The 20,071-nt window shown below is 31.3% G+C and overlaps 2 long non-coding RNA genes across 2 annotated transcripts; one reads left to right on the forward strand and one right to left on the reverse strand.

Moving 5' to 3' along the window:
• Window positions 1–11,945: 11,945 nt before the first annotated feature.
• Window positions 11,946–13,226, forward strand: LOC128667676 (uncharacterized). Its single transcript, XR_008403626.1, has 2 exons — window positions 11,946–12,589; window positions 13,015–13,226. It is a non-coding gene; the product is annotated as an uncharacterized LOC128667676 (long non-coding RNA).
• A 911-nt stretch (window positions 13,227–14,137) lies between these two features.
• Window positions 14,138–15,145, reverse strand: LOC103580020 (uncharacterized). Its single transcript, XR_549574.2, has 3 exons — window positions 14,687–15,145; window positions 14,500–14,624; window positions 14,138–14,430 (listed from the first exon to the last, which is right to left on the reverse strand). It is a non-coding gene; the product is annotated as an uncharacterized LOC103580020 (long non-coding RNA).
• Window positions 15,146–20,071: the final 4,926 nt, after the last annotated feature.

Below are 20,071 nucleotides of genomic sequence, written 5' to 3' on the forward strand. Positions count from 1 at the left end.
AGTTTTTATTGAATTACGTGCCGAGATCGAAGCAATGGACCCTCGACGATCTTATCTCACTTGGAATTCAATTCAAAACTAACAGTTCTGTTGGTCTACTGTTAAATCAAAATAGTTTCTCAATAATCCTCCGAGACAAAATTTTAAACTATACTTCATATAACTCAAAAACTTTATCATTTATACTTATTTTTCCTCATACTTTTCACCTCACAATTCTCATTAACCCGCCCCAGTACACTGACCAACACAATAAACTTTTTAAGAAGATTATGGTCATAACCGTACTTCCAATGCTACATCACGGGCATCAGAGCTTATGATTGAGTTCAGTATTGAACTAATCCATTAGAAAAAAAAAAAAAAAAAAAAAGCCTGATTAAAATTCTTCATTCTGAGTGACTGAGTGACCCGTACAGAATTATTATTCTTTACAAATATATGTACATAGACTTCGTCATGAAAACTAAAAAGTCAGCTTTTGAATTAGCGGATGTTTACTCATTCGGCCGGACATTTGCATACAACAAGCTCCAGCAGCCTCAAAGCACATGCCACCAGGAGTCAAAGCACCGAGAGAGAGAAACAGAAAGAGAATCCGTTGAGAGATTGAGCTTTCCCATCGTTGAGTCGATAATCGATGAAACCGCGACGATGGTATTTCCAATACGATTTACACAACACATCAGCTTGCATACATATATACATATATATATACATATACATATACATATATGTTCGTGTGCATCTGGACAATACATTGACGTTAACAGATTGTTCATTCCACCAATTTGGCTCCTAATATTAATCAAAATATCCATCTATTTAATAAAATGATAAATTACTTATTAATTACAAATTTAATTTGATTATTTATTGATTACGACAGCTGAACTTTTAATTTCTGATGAAAATTAAATTTTAGAAATTTGATATTTATTTAATGGATTTAAAAATTTTCTCACAGGTGTAAAAATGATAGGTATTAAATAAATATTTCAGGAAGTGTATATTTATTTTAAAACCACTGAAAATATATAAAAATATACGGAAGTTATTTATACGTAACTTTATTTTTGTAAAAAATTTTTAGCGACGGATATTGTATATTCATACATCCATACATCGATCCATGAATTTTAAGTTTTAAAAACCGCGGTAACTTCCGTTACATATGACACACTTTTCGTTTTCGCAAACAATTAATGGGAATAAATCAGTCAACTATAAATTTTTTTAACTGTTGGCGGGATTTAGAACAAAGTTTAAATTAAAACCTTGGAGGAGAGACAAGTGATGTCAGTTTTTAACAAGATGTGAAAAAAAAGTTTAAATATATTGTATGCTAATAAATGGTTTTATTTCTGTAAATTTTTGTTCCATTTTCAGGATAAAATGCAAGAGGAAAATAGACGTTTGTCAGGACACAAGAAACTTGGAATTAAACTTTAAGTTTCAAAGTACGTACATATTTAAGCGCTTCGGAGTTACAAACAAAGTGAAACACTGAAGAAAATACTAATTTCGTGACAACTTGTGTCATTAAAACAAGTTGTTACTTTGTATGTTGAAGGATATTTTGTAAATCAAATAATAATTACCCTAAGGGTATTTTTGTAATAACGCAGTACTTACCGGCTAATTTAATGTTTTATTAATGGAATATCGGATTTGCGCAGGATTACATCAAGTGGCTTCAGAAATTTATTTATCAATTCCATGAGGAAAAAAATGCATGCATGTTAACCAAAATATTATGAAACCGGGCTTTGTTAATTGACTTTTCCGTGTAAATTAATATCCGCGTTTAATTAAATAATTAACGAACCCCATCAAGTCGAAATAAATCGCGGAAACGGGAATAATGAATATCTGGCTAGATGTGTACATGCAGATGCATGTTTTTGTATTTATATATTTATATGTATATGTATATGTATATGTATATGAATATAAATATGGGGATATAACAATGGGAGTACGTATTACTTTTCGATGAAATTTTTCGCGAGATAAAAGCGCGTATGTGAATAATATTATTGAAGAGAAAAAGATAATAGAAAATGGAGGTTAAAAGCCTGGACAGTTGGCGGGGCTATAACTGGATTTTACAGATATTTGACTTTCAAATGGGACAACCCCAGGACTGTAGGTGGTGCGAAGCAGTAAGAATATACCGGTAACAAAAAGTCGAATGTGTGGAAAAGTTGCCGTGTTGGAATCCCGAGTCTGGATGAAGGTGAGATTCACAATTTAAAATTCATAACGATCGTAATACACATGCTTAGCTTAAACTTTTTAATAATCGCAACTCTGACACTAGATTTTCACCAAAGAAATTCTATAGTTAAATTTAATACGCGTGCAAAATTTTAATAAAAATATGCATTTGAATAAAAGGTCATGATTTCATGATATATATGTTCTTACGTGTAGTAAAATATATAATACACTGGGAGTTGTGTGAGTTTCAAATGGATTTCAAATATTGAAAGAAGAATATTTCAGATATATATTGAAATACTGGTGTATGTTTTAGTATAAAACGTCACCTGAGGCCTTGCCTACACTCGTGTACTGCTACAAAAGCTCTTTATTCAAGTATGAAGCTTCGAAATATTTTATCATGTTTGCTTTTGAGGGAACTCACTTTTTTATTTTTTTTTAAAATAAAATAAATTTACTATTTTGCTTAACTCCTAACGAATATCAAACATTCATTATATAATTATTTTTAATTCACTAATTAATTTATCAAAAATAAATTGTCTGTTCCAGCCACTGCCAGACTAAATTTCTCTCTTTAAATTTACTCACTCTGATTCAGTCATCGTGTCTGACGTCATGTGATAGCAAGTCCCATTTTTGAATTTCAAGCAAATTTTTCATGTCATGATTGCAATTTTGAAATTACACCGACTAGAGTTCGTCGCATTTTTTGTTTACTGAAAAATAATTAATGAACTTAATGAGAAATTCTATGGATTAATTTTTTTTTTTATCAAATGCATACTTAACTATTTATAGTCATCTAATAATTAAATTTTACCTGCGAATGCGAAAGTAGAAAAATTTTTCCGGCACTGCTTTCTCTTATAAATTTACAATTCATTCGTTTTAATCTACAGATTAATTAATCATAAATAAATAATTATAATCTATCCTGTACTGAATAAATAAACATCTCATGGAATTAAAAATGAAAAAATAGAGCTTATGTGTTCTATAGTGCACCACTCAATAATGAGTGTTTTAAGATTTTACTCCAAGTACTCACTGCTTCCATTAAAAACTCATTAGAGAAAAATAAAAAAATTCTTAACAAATCAACCCTTGTTTAATTTTAATCAATATTTAATTATCTAATAAATAATCATAATTAAAATAATTAATAGTTGAATTTTAATCCAAAAATTAATTTGTTTAATTAAAAAAAAAACATTAATTTAATTAAGCGCCTTATAAATATTTTCCAAAATTTATTTATGAAGCAGCGATTCGATTTTATTTTTAAAATAAATATTAACAAAACAAAATAATCCAATTTATTTATAATTTGTAATTAAAATAAACAAATAAATACAAATGAGACAAATATAATTGAACATTGACACAATAAAATTTTATTGATAACAAAAATTAGTAGTATGTGTACACATGAGCTTAAATTTTAACACAAACATTGTATATAAAATCATTTTCCATAGCAATTTCAGTCTTGTATGTATGTATGTACGTATAAATTATTTCAATTTGTATAGTATTTTAAAATGCCAGCGCAAATATTGACTTTTCAATAAAATTAAAGAACCAACGGGTATTATGCTTAACAAAATGAGAGTGGGTGTCAGTAAATTGTGTTATATGTTTATATCCAGGGAGCCAACCGGTTTAAATAAACCAATTGTTGTTTAAAATAATACAAACTCTTGTGACATTGAATGGGAGTGAGAAGGCTGAGTTTAGAGTCGGGAATCGGGAGAGTTTACTATAGACAAGGGCAATTAATTACAAAAACACATTTATACACGCAAAGTGTTGCTTTTCCGCTCGTGCAGTCGGTTTGTTACAGTATAATTTTACGTCTCGACACGTGTTTGTCATCAGGTGCGATACCAGATTAACTATTTTCCTCGCAGCAGACTCCATAGTTTGTTCTGTACTCAAACCCAAACAAACCAACGTTATATATCACGTTTAACTTTTTCCTTTTGTTATCCATTCCTGTAATAAATTTAAATTTGTTTGTTTTATTACTTGCAATAATCCCGACGACAGTTCAAAGGTTAAAAAAAAAAATGACCTGGGACGCTGATGGAAATAACGGGCTGTTATATCGCGATTATTGTAAGATAACAGCGCGTATGATTGAAAATGTAGCGGCGATAGAGTCGAGTGGATTAAAATGAAAATACAGGGTGAGAATAAAGATTGAAAAGGAAAAGGAGAAAGGCCATCAAGGAGAATGTTCTTAGAGTGTCTTCTACAAGATTAAGATCCTGCAGAGACCGCCTGAGGTGTTGGCGAAAACGAGGGATGTACCGTCAAAGTGATAGCTAACAATCTTCTCGCTCACTTCCATTCACTCTGAGAAGACTCGGCTGCCTTATCCTCGTCCTTAGACACGGTGTACACTCTGGTACTATAACTCCAGAGCATACTGTACTAGTCTACTCCACTCTAGTCGTTTATTATTATATACCAAGCTGTAGTTGTAGTCCTGGCGTATAAATCATCCCGTGTATATACAGATATATTTTGCCAGGATGAGACCAAGTGCGCAACATAGTCAAGCGAAGCAATAGAAACACCTACCCCTGTCTAAACATCAATTATAACTATAAGACAATTTCATTCTGTAAAATGTATACATATATATGTCGAGGCTAATTTGTTTTCAGATTAACTTGGATAAATTGCTTACCAACAGTCATTAATTTATATTTATACTCAATTTATTCAGAATAGCATCTACCACCCATAATAAATACAATTTTTCAATGAAAAAACACTTGGAAATTTTTTTTTTTTGTTAGATACCACCACCAGAATTGATAAAAAATTTTTTCAATTAGATAAGTTTGCCAAAGAAACTTTTTCATCGAACGTCAAATAAATTTGTTGAATGGTACTGTAATTTAACTGGTCAAATTTCGCGATTGATGGGCTCGTGCAGGAAAAGCCTGTGAAATTAGTAACATAAATTCAATCGCGAGAGCATACAGACCGAGCAATCTAGATCTCTACAACTGATTTCATTTGAAACAACAAAACTTTTTATTTTATTAAATAATTTACTTACTATTGTAAACTTACACGGCAACCAATCAAGCTAATTGTACTCGGCTATAAACTCTAACATTGTTATGAAACAAATAATAATAAAGAACCCTATAAATTAATCACAGTAAAAAGCAATCAAATAGTTTAATTGCAAATAAGAGCTGTGCTCGCAATAATACATATATTAAGTAAATTAAGTTAATTAAGCATTGATTACTCAAAGTGATGGAGTGAAAGGTAAAGCTATATAGAGGCTAGCAACCGGTCCAGTCCCTCGAGCTCTCATTAATTGTAATTCAACGACAATTTCGTGGCACTTCACCTCTCTCAACCTGCATTACTGCTCGCTACTATGGCTTGAGTACCAGCTTAAATTGTTTAAATAATTAGTATCAACCTGAAACCCAAAATAGTCTGCGGAGGATGACCAATACGAGTTTTACCAACTTATCATTTTATACAGCATTATTCATACAACATGATACTCATGACCTCCCTCACATTCTTCTTGTTTATCTCTACCTCCTTTAATATTCATTCAAATACTTAATATTATTATTCATATCAGTGCTGCGATTGTGGCTTTTTAGATATAACACTGCTGAATTTATGAATTAGGGTGATATTTCAAGCCGAGTAAAAAGAAGTCGATGATTAATTTTTTGGGGACTTACATATCAACATTCAACTAATATGACGATTATCTCTTTGATATGAATTTTTGATAAATATTTTGAAAAATAATTGTAATAAAAATTTTTTAATTAACAAAAATGTATACCTATTCCATGGTTTTTGGAGTTCAAAAAAATGTATAAACATTGCATGAAAATTTTTCATTGTGCTAACCCACTCCATGGTTTTTGGAGTTCGACCAAGTATATAAACGATGCATAAAAATTTTCCACTATGCTGACCAATTCCATGATTTTTTTATTTCGAAGAAGTATATCAGCAATGCATGAAAATTTTTCATTATGCTAACCCACTCCATGGTTTTTGAAGTTTGACCAAGTATATAAACGATGCATAAAAATTTTTTACTATGCTGACCAATTCCATAATTTTTTGATTTCGAAGAAGTATATCAGCAATGCATGAAAATTTTTCATTATGCTAACCCACTCCATGGTTTTTGAAGTTTGACCAAGTATATGAACGATGCATAAAAATTTTCCACTATGCTGACCAATTCCATGATTTTTTGATTTCGAAGAAGTATATCAGCAATGCATGAAAATTTTTCATTATGCTAACCCACTCCATGGTTTTTGAAGTTTGACCAAGTATATAAACGATGCATAAAAATTTTCCATTATGCTGACCAATTCCATGATTTTTTTGATTTCGAAGAAGTATATGAGCAATGCATGAAAATTTCAGGAAAATTTCTCATTATGCTTCATCTAAAATATTAATCAAAAACATATCAGTTTATAATCGGCACATAAATCGAATGGTGATATACGTAAGCATGCTCACAGAGTTCGTCATAGCTTAACATAAGTTTTCCAAAAAAAACTTTCAAAACCAATAATTGAAACAAATAGTTTATCTAGTAATTATGTGATCTAAGTTAAAGAACCTTACAGTCTTAGACACGAGCTAATACAAAGTGGAATCTGATGTACAAGTCCAAAGCAGTTGGTTAACTATTCGCACACACTTGAGCAACTTGTACGGACATATCCAATGTTCTAGCCCAAGTTCAAACACTAGACTATATAGTGTATGGGCGGGCTGATGGTCTATAGTATTCCAGAGTCTGAAGTCTCTGGTCGAGCATCAACTAGACTGATGCCCTGCCCTCATACTGTTTCTAATTCGATTTACTCTGCGGACACTGAGCGCATCCGTCCGAGATAAGCGTCGACAGTTCGTCTCGCACTACGTTACGTTATTTACCCAAGCATTTAAATTTTTAACTGCATTTATTAAACACACTCCTAATTTTTATCTCTGAATAAAGAAAGCTTTATTAAAATCTCTTTTGATCTTTTCTGGTCCGGCTAAATAATAAGCTATTATTAAAATGTGTAAGGGGATTTTATCCCATACTTTTAGATTTTTCCCTTTATTATTACTGTGGGTTTTATTATTTTTCTTGTGCATATCCTCTATAAATAATGTCCTATCACACAACGATTTTATGAACCATGGAATATAAGGCACTTGGTATTCGTAGAAGCGGTTGCTCCGTTTTATATATTAGTAATGAATGTAACCCCCAAAGTAGCCCAGATTTACCCTCCTAAATATACTTATACACTGGGCTTACACTTATTTCGTATGTATATTTGGACATTAACATAATCCGACTAGCGTCCTCGATAGACAGTTTTTTTTTAAATCCAAACATTAACGTTATCACATACGTCTATTTCATTTTATTTATTTTTATACCTCCCTTTATCTGAGTAATGTCCTCCTACATGTATAAATTAATTTTATTACCGTTGTTTCAAATATATATACTAATTAGATAATATTGTTAATGCATTTGAATTTTTTTCAGGCGAATTTCAAGTGATACATTTATTGTGTTGACTTTAATTATTTGCAGTTAATTCACTAAAGCTGTGTATTGACGAACCGGTTGGACCACAAGAGCTTTTATCTCAACGCTATCGCATGGAAATCGAATATTTAATTGAAATTTTCTGAATTAAATGATTACATGGTAAAAAAAATTTAAGTTAAACAAACATCACCGCAATTTGCAAATACACTTTTTTCCATTACATTCGATCTAGTGTAACAGTGTAAATGGGAATTCAATAAAATCCCGAGGGAACCAAGTTTTCTACAACGACCGAAAGTTGACTTTTCATTCAAACAGGATAATGACAAAAAATTTTAATTTTATTTTCAACTGCCGGTTTAAAACTTCAAAAGTCGTTTTCGAGGGTTCCAAATCAATATTTCATTAAGGGTGATTATTAAACGGCCTCTATCAAATAATTTATTGACAATCGGAACATCGATTGCAGGCTGTTTAATTATCACCCTTCACACTTTACGTCACTTGACTAAATTAATTTTTAAAAATGTTAGTTCAATTATTTTTTGATAATCATGCACAAGTGCTCTACCTGTTTTTGCATGTCAAAAATTTTCTACTCTACAGCAAATTTAAAATTTTTTTTTGTTGAGAATTATTAATTTTGATTGAAAAATAATTTTAACTCTGGTAACAACAAATGTTTGCATAATTGCCGTAATTTTCCCTTCATGGATAATTTTGAAAATTGAAAAAAAAAAAAAAAAAGTGGCTTGTATAAATAAAAGCATGAAACTCATGACTTACAAGCCATAAAAAAGTCCAGGTAGAATGACAATCATCAGCTTAAAAAAACGATATCGTATCGATCTATAAGTTACAGGTATAATGGTGGTAGAGGTCGTGCTCTATCTCAAGTACAAGAGTATACCTCTAGCCAATTCTTATTTCATCTTCTTCATGTCTTACCCAATCACCTCAGCGTTTTCTACTTGACCCTTTCTGAACGATATATATCTCAACGACCAATACCAATAGCGAACCCAATGAAAATATACGTGAGTCCGTTGTCCAGAATGGAAAATACGCTTTTGTCTCGGACTAAATTTTCTTACCTTTATCTTTTTTATTATATAGATTTTTTTATTTTTATTTATTTCATCTATTCGTTATTCCCTATTTCTCGAGATTGCGGCTCCGCTGAGCTTACATCCATTTTTATTCCAATATATATGTATATATATTTCTGTATATAGGTATAATATGTATACCATCGCCGTCTATATTGTCGAAAAGATTCACATGACAAATGTCGAGTGAAACGTGATACTCCACTTGACCACAATAGCACTTCAATAAAAGCTTGCTTTTTTTCCCAAGCTTATACCTCCTGAAAGGCTTTCTCACATTTCAAATATCGTATCACATAGACTCTTGATACAAAGCATACTTCGTAAAACAAATTCCTCCATTTATATTTTCTACTCATTTTTCCCGCAAAAAAAAAATTACGTTCTCACGGGTCATATTTTTTACCAGCATAAAAAATAAAGTAACGATAAATATAAATTTGATAATCAAGTGGTCAAAATTTTTTTTCAGTAAAATTACTCTGTCAGTGTCGGTGAGTTGACAAAGTTTCGTATTAAATTAATCGCACTAAACTGATGTCGCAATATCGAAACTGTAAATTTCTAAGACGAGAACAAACATGATCGTTGAATGTGGTGTTTCTGACGATGGAAGTTGGTTTGTGCCTCATGGCGACGTAACTAATATATATACGTGTATATATATACGTAACGATTTACTATATGCAATATATATGACGATGAGAACACACAGATGAATAACTTCGGTAATGGCTGGGTCCCTTGGGAACACGAAGCAAAGGCAAATGTCGACGCAACTTGCCACCCTCGCCCTTCCCGCCCTTTTCACCCTTTACCTTCCACCTTAATTACCGAAAAGTTGCAAACTACATAATTATGCTTTCCAACATCGAGCCCTGTCCCGAGTCTGTATTGAGTCTGTATTATCTATGGAAGATATTGACAAGGCTTCTAGAAGAACGCTAGCACGTAAAAATGAAAAAAATTACTATTTTTCTCAATATCAAGACCCAAGTCTGTATCGAGTCTGTATTGAGTCTGTATTTTCTCTGGAAGCTTCAGCCAAGGCATCAAAAATTACGCTAGCACATAAAAATTAAAGAAAATGAATATTTTTTCCAACATGGAACACCAAGTCTGTATCGAGTCTGTATTGAGTCTGTATTTTCTCCGGAAGCTTTAGCCAATGCATCAAAAATTACACTAGCACATGAAAATGAAAGAAAATTTGAAAATTTTTTTTTGTTGCTGGTTTTTCTTATATTACTCAAAAACCGGTGACGCAAAAAATCTTTAAAGGTCTAATCCAAAAAGTAGACACTTGGAGTTACAATTTTTTTTTTTTTTTTTTATACGAACATTTCTTTTGAAGTTACGGCCTGTTGTAACTCACCCAAAAATTTTGAATTTTTTATTGATCCTTTTATTTTTTCCAGTGGTATATTCGTCGTTGGTCCGTTATATCACAAATTAATAGGTTCGTCTGTTGCATAAGTATATATTAATTTATTGTCAATTTCCGTAAGCTTTAACAAAATTTCGTCATCGTTACGTTTTTGTGATATTTATATAAGTATATATCGAATGAATGTAAAAATATTGTGATATAAAATAAAAATATACAATGACGGGTACTATTATTGATGTATCAACATTGGGGTTATAAATTGTACAGCCGAAATAAAAGTTGGGTGTAGAAATAAAATGAAATATAGGAAATAAAAAAAAAAAAAGTATAGTATAGATGGATAAATAAAAAAAAAGGAGTAAGAAAAAAGCATGGCATGATTTTTCGCACCGGCTCGGTGATTTGCACGCTCATACATGTTTTTGTACAATGAAAAATATACTGCGTCGTTAGCTGTTGGCTGAAATTAATACGATTTTCTCGCGTGATTCTATTTATTTTTTTTTCTTAACGTTTTATAACGATTTTAACATCGCCACAATTATTTCACTTTTTCAAAATAATAATAATAATGACACAATTGCATGTAAAAGCCACTCGGACAATGTTAAGAAATTTAATTTACATTTATTCACTATTTAAATATTTTTCATTTATTCAACTTGTGCATGATGGAAAAATAACGACAGAAAAGCAACAGATATCTGAAATTTTTTTTTTCATGTTAAACAAATTTATTATTAATAGAAACAAATTTTAAAAATGCATATGGACTACTCAGAAGTTTTTTCCATGTTTACAAATAATCCGAGATTTGTTCATAAAATTTTCAGGAAAATTCTAGGACTACTTTTTTCAGTATCATGCGAAAATTATTAACAAAAACAACGTTATCAATAAATTATAGACCGGGTTCTATAATATATAGAAGTCATACTATGTTGATTGAAATCAATCCCATAATTTTGGAAAAAAATTCCAAAAATGTATAGGAAAATGGTCTCTACATGCAATGGACAATTTCAGGTAGAAATGGTGGAAAACGCAATGGCAAAAACATACTTTACATTACTAATGTAAATGATGTTCTCGCCATAAAATTACACTAGTTTTGTAAGTCTTAACGTATATAGGATTAGAAATTATGCATACAATCTATTTTCCCTGAAAATGTTTTGTATCAAATACATACAAAAAATATCGAAATTTTGGAACGCGAATTTTATGGATCGTTGGACGCGGCAATAAACAGTTTGTATATCATAGACCAATAAACAACCAGACGGTTGTGGATTTAATAGCGTGGTGTGTATGACGGAGTGTAAAATAACTGAACGTACATATGAAGTAGAACGTAACTGAAAATTCATATAGATATAGGAAGTCGAATATGTTTCTTATTGTTGGCGATTCAGTAGTTAATGGCGGAAAATAATGTATATGACCATTACGATCTCGTACTTCTCGAGCGAAGTACCCAACAATGAATTCGACGGATTTTATATACATACATATATATATATATATATATATATATATATATATATATATATATATATATATATATATATATATATATATATATATATACCTTTGTATATATATATATATATATATATATATACCTTTTGAACACAACATAAAACTGTACACACAAGTTGGTTTTGGTGGGTCGCATTAGTTTATTACTCTGTATAAATGATAAAAGCTGCAATTACTTGAGAGCTATTATTTTTGTTAGTAATAACCGTAATTACGGAGAGTTACTTTAGCTTATTTTTATGACCATGCTAAAATTAATTATTTATTTGGACAATTTGAAGCCTTATTTGATTGTTTATTTTATTTTTCAAGTTGTGAGTCATCAAGTGATAAATTTAACGGTGACAGTATGATAAATTTTATTGCCACAACCTTGTAAGATTTTTAATATTTATCATTCTTTAGTTTTATTCTTATGTATAGAGTATTTAATATCTTTTTGGAAAATTCCTATGAAAAAATAAGAGTCTGAATGCTGAACTGTTTTTGTAAAAATTTCAGCGCGTCGATAAACTCGTGCTAAATACTTATATATGATAATAACAATGAGAACATAAAAGTCAAGGCTGTCATGGCGGCAATAAGTATATATTTATTGTAAGAAACTTTGATGACTCACTTCTATGGAAAATTTTGCTAATAACCAATTTTTTAAAAATGTCGAGGCTATTTTTGTTGGTTCTTATTTTCGGAATACTAACTTTTGATCCAATAAATGCAGATTGTGCAAGAATCCGCCAGTGGGTAAGTAAATAATTCAAAAACTTGTTTCTGTTGAAAAATAAATTTTAATTATTTTTACTATAACCCTTTTAAATGATATAGTCTTATTGTAAAGCCAGACACATTGACCACTAATTCAAATTGAAACCAAAATATTCACAATTTCCCTTAAAGAACGAAAATGGTAATTTTTTATCGTAATTTCTGTCCGTTATTTGAATCCACATTAGTGGCCAACATAATCCAACGTTACCACGAGACCATAGCATTCTAAACCAGAAAAAATAATATATCTAGACTTTGGTGTATAAAAACATAATTTTTGGTTTTAAGAACTTACAGAGAAAATCAAATTTCAATTTTGTCTTTTGTATTAAAGCTCATAGATAGTCAAAGTTCCTGGATTTGCTCAAAGTTTCAAATATGTATTTGTTTTTATTTTACAGTGCCACCCAGCAGCAGGCTACAAATGCTGTGATGAGGCTGGTCACGCACCTCTTTGTTGTACTAATGTATTAAGACAAGGAACTTGTCAGCCTGACTATTCTATAACTATGAGAACATTTGGTAAATGTCCAATAGGAACTGGATGATTGTAAGATGCATCAAGCCGAATTTCTGTAAAAAAAAAATAAACAATTTTCATTCGGTTCTATAATGGCGTTTATTTCAATTTATTACTAAAAAAAATTCAAACCTTCTATTCACGATTTTTATAAAATGTATCGGATATTTCCTGGTCTTTTTTTTATAGAAGTTACAGTAAATTTTCTTCCATAAGTCACATTAAATATTCCTTAAAAGCTATAACTTGATCATCTCAATTTTCGTCATTTCACTCTTCTTGTATTACGTCGCCGGAAAAGTTTGCATAATAACCGTAATAAGATAGAGAGAGAAGAATCAGAAAATAGATAGAGATAGAGATAGGGAGTTAGTAAAAACCTCTGGAGGTCTCAAAGATCGTTATAATGAGAAACGTTACTGACATCTCAACGACACAGGAGTGTCAGTACAGAGATAAAGCCATGAAGAAACTAAATTAGTTCTTGCTGATGCTCTACCACTGGCATAAATATCATCATCATCATCATCGTCCTCATCGTGGGCAAATCCCTAACGGGTTATCGTCATAAGTTTTCGCTGACTCTTTCATTGGGATTATTACTACTCTGTAATAGTCTACACATTTATTTTACCTCGTCGTCTCTATTTGTGCTGGGATTATAAAATATATAGATATATCAACTAGGTATTCGTATAACGAGATAAAAAAATATTTGAATACATTAAAAAAAAAAAAAGAAGTGTTTCCACAAAAAAAGATTTGTAAAACAAAGCGTCAGATCTGCAATGTAACTGAGATAAAAATTCGTTCAGCAGGATAAAAAAATAATATAATAATATTTCTTTAGAGTAAAAGATAGAATTTAATTTTAGAAAAATTATTTTTGTCGACGAATTAATTAACGCGCTTTGTAGAGACAACAAAGCCTTTACTTCAATTTAAAAATACTCAACTTTCATTTTTATTCAATTATTTATGAATTTAATTAACAAAAATTTTTATTTTCTCAACTAAAAGTTAAAGTATTAGAAAAAAATAGTCGATCCAATTTATAAATTTTTTTCACGAACGCGGAAGAATGTTTGGAAAGTTCTGAGGTTTAACTTGCCTTAAAAAGATCTTAAAAAAGATCAGCTTGTTATCAAATCATTGGCGTGATTGCTTGAAAAATTTTTTTCATAAAACTACATCGATAAAATGAACCAAATTTTTACTTTTTAAAAGTTTGGCTGAACTTCATCAAAGAACTTAACACACATTACCAGAATTTTATCTACGAGATCTTGAAGCTCTTCTGAAAACAATTTTTAATTGAAATATACCATCAAAGTCGAAACCCATTGATTAAATTAAATAATCTTACCATCAAACCAGCAGCAAAACCTTTCCGAGACTTTGAAGTGACTCGGCTGAGCATTTCTTGATAGATTTCCACAAATAAAGCATTCCTCTTCTTAATTTCGTCGTCTAGAGACACGACAGCTAAATCTGTTAATCAATCTTAATAATATTTGCCCGCGAAAATTAGATTTCAAAAATAAAAGTAATACCAATCGTTTTCCTTCTTCCGAAAATTCAAATTGAATTTTAAGAATCTGTAGTTCTGAAATTAAAAAATTTCCGGCCACATAATCTTAGAAAAAAGTATCAAATTATGAAGTTATAGGGCGACAACTGCTCAAGGAGTTTTACTCTGTTATTTTAACAAATCACCGTTTTTACCATCGCTATACAAAAATCAATTTGCTAGAATTACAAAAACATCGTAATCACGACGAATGTTTCGTCATCCCTACATTAAGGCAGAAAATTGTTATCATAGGTTATCTTATCCTTGTTACAAAAAAATTTGTTTGTCTATATATATAGGTAGTAAGTTATATGCTCGACTACATATCGAAAAGTACCGATATGAATATTTCATATTTACATTTTTATGGTTTATATTCATCAGAAGTAAATGCATCTACATTTTCCACATATCATCGCATTCCAACATTTTTCAAGTATCAAAGACGTCATTTACATTTTCAATATCATTTATATACCCAATCAAACAATGAAAAAAAAAAAAAAAAGTAGTAAATTTGAATCCTCAAGCTCTATATTTTTCAGTACTACTTTGAAATGTTAAATTAAAAAAAAAAAAAAAAAAAAAAAAAAAAAAATTAAAATTAACTTGAACTCGAGAAAGTTGAAAATTGCAGTCATTTTTATTATTTACCTAAAGATTTTTAACTTACACATCTCTTGATATTCATTACCACCCTGACTTTATATTTTCTTAGAAACTTTTTTTTTATTTAATTCAATTTAAATAAATATTTTTTTTCACGTTTCGTATTTGTTGCATAAAAAAAGTTTCATCGGTCGGACAGTTAAATTGAACATTAACAAAGTAATTCTCAAGTCTGAAACAAAGCAACTTTGTTTCCGCTTATTTTTCTTTCGTCGTAAAAATTAAGCCCCGCAGCTTAAAAAAAAATAACAATAATGATAACTTTTTTTCTACTTTCTATACAATTCAGATTATTTTACTAATTTTAATAACAAAAATAAGGATGAAAAATATAATAATAAGCTATCCTTACAATAAACTTTAAAAAAAATCTCAGCGAGTCTATTATACATTTTTCTTTTATAAAAAAGTTCGAATGTCCCGACGGAATCGAGAGAAAAGCCATAACTTCTTTTATCACAAGGGAATAAAGTATTTCGAAAGATTATTCAGAATATAAGAACCACTGCCGGACCACCATCCGATAATTCACCGTCAAAACACTATAAGAGAGAATGAAAGTTATCTTTCAGATCCTTTCTACACTCTTAAATATTATATGTATATAAATGTACAAGTGCCATCTAACACTGAACCATACTGTCAACCGATGAATTCTTCTCATAACTTCGTAAATCTTGCGACTTAAATTTTTTACATTCTCTATTATTTATTTTCTCTATTATTACCTCCTTCGATTTATTTATTCAGTATAAATCTGTACGTTAAACATTTTTTTATCGCTAAATAAAATTTAAATTTTTATCGGAAGGTCTCCGAGTGTCAAAAACGGCAAAAAATCGCGTTCCCGGCCACCAAAATCGACCTAGAAAATCTAATTATTGCTCTATCAAGTTAAAAATTGGTTTGAAAATAGATTTTGATCCCCTGAATCGAATTCAGGCCCAAAATAAACTAAGATTCCACAAGAAAGCCATGCAAAGGGTCTCCAAGTGTCAAAAACAGCCCAAAATCGCGTTTCCGGCCACAAAAATTGACCCAGAAAATCTAATTGCTCTAGCGGGCTAAAAAATAGTTCGGAAGTAGATATTGATCGACAAAAGATGTCCTTTACTTCTATGTGTTAGTGCTATTTCAAAAGCCTTCGTCTGAAGCTTCCACCGTCAACACATAAACAATCCTCGGGACTCGCTATTAGGAAAAAAATTATAGAAATTACAAATCCCCAAAATCGGATTGAAACCAATAACTTGCCGAATTTTTGAAAATTCTCAATTTTCTTAGCGGGAATTAAAAAAAAACGTTATTTTATTTCAGTTCATAGACATTTACATATAACCTCGACTATATGTGAGGAATAAATTCAAACAGATATCCAACGGTTACTTGAAATACACGAGTAAGTTATCAAGTCGATGGTCAGCTCATTTCAAATGTCCCTTTGAATCAGACTCTGATTGAATGAACAATCGATCGCAATTTTTTTTTACTTTTACCGCCCATTATTTTTTTGTATAAAAAAACTTTTTTATACAAAAGAGTATGTGACGTTACACATGAAAAAAAAAATAATTTTCTCGTCTATAATAGTTAATTAATATTAAACGTGAGAACATGAGCCAGCGAACGAATGAATGCAATGCACGTAACACATGATCGCGTATGATTGATGTGTGCTCCAGTGCAAGACTAAAGTGCGCATAACTTATGCATGTCAACGAATTATATGACTACTTCAATGCAAGTTGAATGACCATATCGTACACGCCAGCTAGATCATACACATCCCGACAGTATATAGAGCATGATATATATATATATATATAAATAGTGCATATTGCGATAGCTCATCTAACGCACAAGTGAAATTGACAATAGATTCCATCTATGCACCGCACTCTACACACCCAAAATATTTATTCATAATAAACATATCGAAGCACAAAGCTCTTGATATTTAAATTAAAACGTTATTGACATTAATAACCACAGAGCCGCGAATTCAACAACAAAACCCCTCACAGCTTACAAAGATCTCCTTTAATATAAAAAGTGTGTTCAGAAACCGCCTGGAGTACATTAGAATCTATTTTAAGTTTAATGCATAACTTTAGAGCTTTTTGATGTTTAGATTTAAAGCTCAAGTTCGGCAGAAAGGTTGTCCTCTTTTAATCTTTGCCCTCGAGCAGAGCCTGCCCTCATTACTACATCCGAGGCTGCACTAAATTAATGCATCATACGCGAGACCCAATGCCCTTGTGATATTTTAAAAAACCGACCGCTTTAATGAGATTTTTTATGAGGCAAGTATTCAATTATCTGAGGAAAAGTAAAGAAACGGAAAACTCTACTTGGACTCCTTTGTCGTGCTTTAGACTGGCTCTTGATTCGAATTTGATAATCAGACAGACTAATTGGTGAATAATTACACGGAGAAATTATTCCTGTTTGGAATTATATGGCGCCGTAGTAAAACCGGGCAATAGTGGCCATCTTACGGAAATTTAAATGGGGCCTGAAATTTTTCCGTGTTTATTTAAATTTCTGCAGATAGCCGACATGGTCCGGCTTCAAATTTAGACATCAAGATAGCCAATTGAAAAAAGGAGCTTATAATGATGAATAGGTTCCAGATAGACGGGGCTGTTTTGGAAGCCTAGTGGTAAATCTCTTAGGTGATAAATGATGGCGGTGCGTTGATGACGTCGACAGGGCTTGTTAGACACACACATACAGCACACGGGACACACGATTGAGTACTACATATACGATATACGATATCCGCACATCCATATATATATATAAATTTGCGTGCATTATTCATCGCGTTATCTCAATAACCAACCAGCCGCCAATACAAGTCTTTTGATTGAAGGAATCACTATGATAAATATCTATTTACATTTTATGTCAATCACTGTCTCAAATTTATCTGTATTTTATACTCAAAATTCAGCGTCAGCATCAATAATAACAACAGCAATAAAATGCAAACGAAACTCGGGACATGTTAATGTCTCAAGTGTTAATAAACTGAATATTATTTACCGAGGAATTTAACTGGTGGATGAGCAATATTCCGGGCGACTGGGACACCAGAATATAGAGCACAACGAACGGGTATTTAGAGTGACGACTAAACTGGGATGTATGTGTATGTATGTATATATGTATATATATATATATAGACGCAGTTAGACAATGGCATCTCCAAAATTTCAGCAGTCTAGTGCATCCAGGACATGGTTGACACGAATTGCAGCTCTCCCCGGCGAATCTGCTGCGGATCGGAGTATCTCCAGCATTCTCGGGGTTCCTGCTGATAGATGTGTTTGTGTATGCGTTTAGATAAGACACAACGTACTTACTTGAAATGTCTCTTGTGGGTCTTCTCAATGCTGGTACATGTATACATTTAAATACATCTCAAGCTACGCGGTAACAAAGTCATCTCCATCTGGGGTGTCATTTACGCCGCTGAATTTATTCCATTTCAGTCTGATTAAATCAGAAATTATTTTATCGCCTCGGCTGCGTTTAATTCTGTGGGCAAGATATAAATATTTAACTCTCGAGTATTGATATTAATTAACTAATTCTGCGCATGCTGAAATAAACTTGAAAGTCTATTTTTATTGAATTTTCACAACTTTTCTATAAAATAGATTTAAAATAAAAGTTTTAGTTGTTGTCCACTTCAGACCAGCTAGGAAGTTATCAATATAAGTTGTCAGAAATATAAGTCAGGAAATGAGTCGAGCACACATAGAGCAAGTATAAAGTGAAGATAAGTGTGGACACTCGATTGAAGAAAACAATAGTGCTTTTGTTTATTGGCATGTTCTTTTTTGTTCCGAGTCCTTATAGAAAACAACAGGCCAGCAGGCGGCATTTGACGTTGACATGCCAGAGGTTTAGTCGATCGTCTGGACGTCTTTGTTCTCTTACTCGGTTCAGCTTCTGCTCGAATGTACCTTATCGTTTACTGTTGCTTTGATCCACCCCTCTACCATTTACCTTTTCGCTCTACCTGCGCTACACATCCTTCAGTAACAAATGAACCTGATTTAAAAAAAAAAAAACTAACAAATTTTCCTTCCCCGTTTTTTCATTACCTTAACGAACACTCGGTTCTACATCCGCTTAAATTTTTTCTTATTCGTCTTGCACTCATTTTCTGTTTGTCTATTTCCCGTATTTATTTTTTTACTCATCTTCCCATCCTCAGCTACCCCAGTATATTTTTTTATACTCCGTTTTGTTCCTTTTTATATTATCCATTTTTATCTCTTTTACCTTTCGATCAATTTTTTTTAAACTTTTTTTTTTATTCTCACTCGCTGCCGGCGCTTCCAGCTCTTCTTACCCGTCCATCGCACTCACAGCCAACAAAAGTTTCGCCGTTCACAATCGAAAGTCGATATCAGACCAAATTCACCTTTGCTGAGGCATATATATCTATATATACATTTTTCATTTTATTTTTACTCCGAGCTGTTCATTTGTAGTTTTACTCAATGAAACAATCGATTTATTAAATTGAATTAAACATGTAACGTTAATATTTGCTTGCGTTCGTTCCCATAAAATATATAATAAATATACATATTAAAAATAAACCCCGAAGCCAAATTCATTTAAATCCTCTCAATTTATTCACAAACTATATATTTAATAAATAAATGAAACATTTTAA

This window comes from Microplitis demolitor, chromosome 1 (assembly GCF_026212275.2).
Source record: "Microplitis demolitor isolate Queensland-Clemson2020A chromosome 1, iyMicDemo2.1a, whole genome shotgun sequence".
In the NCBI taxonomy this organism is placed as follows: domain Eukaryota; kingdom Metazoa; phylum Arthropoda; class Insecta; order Hymenoptera; family Braconidae; genus Microplitis; species Microplitis demolitor.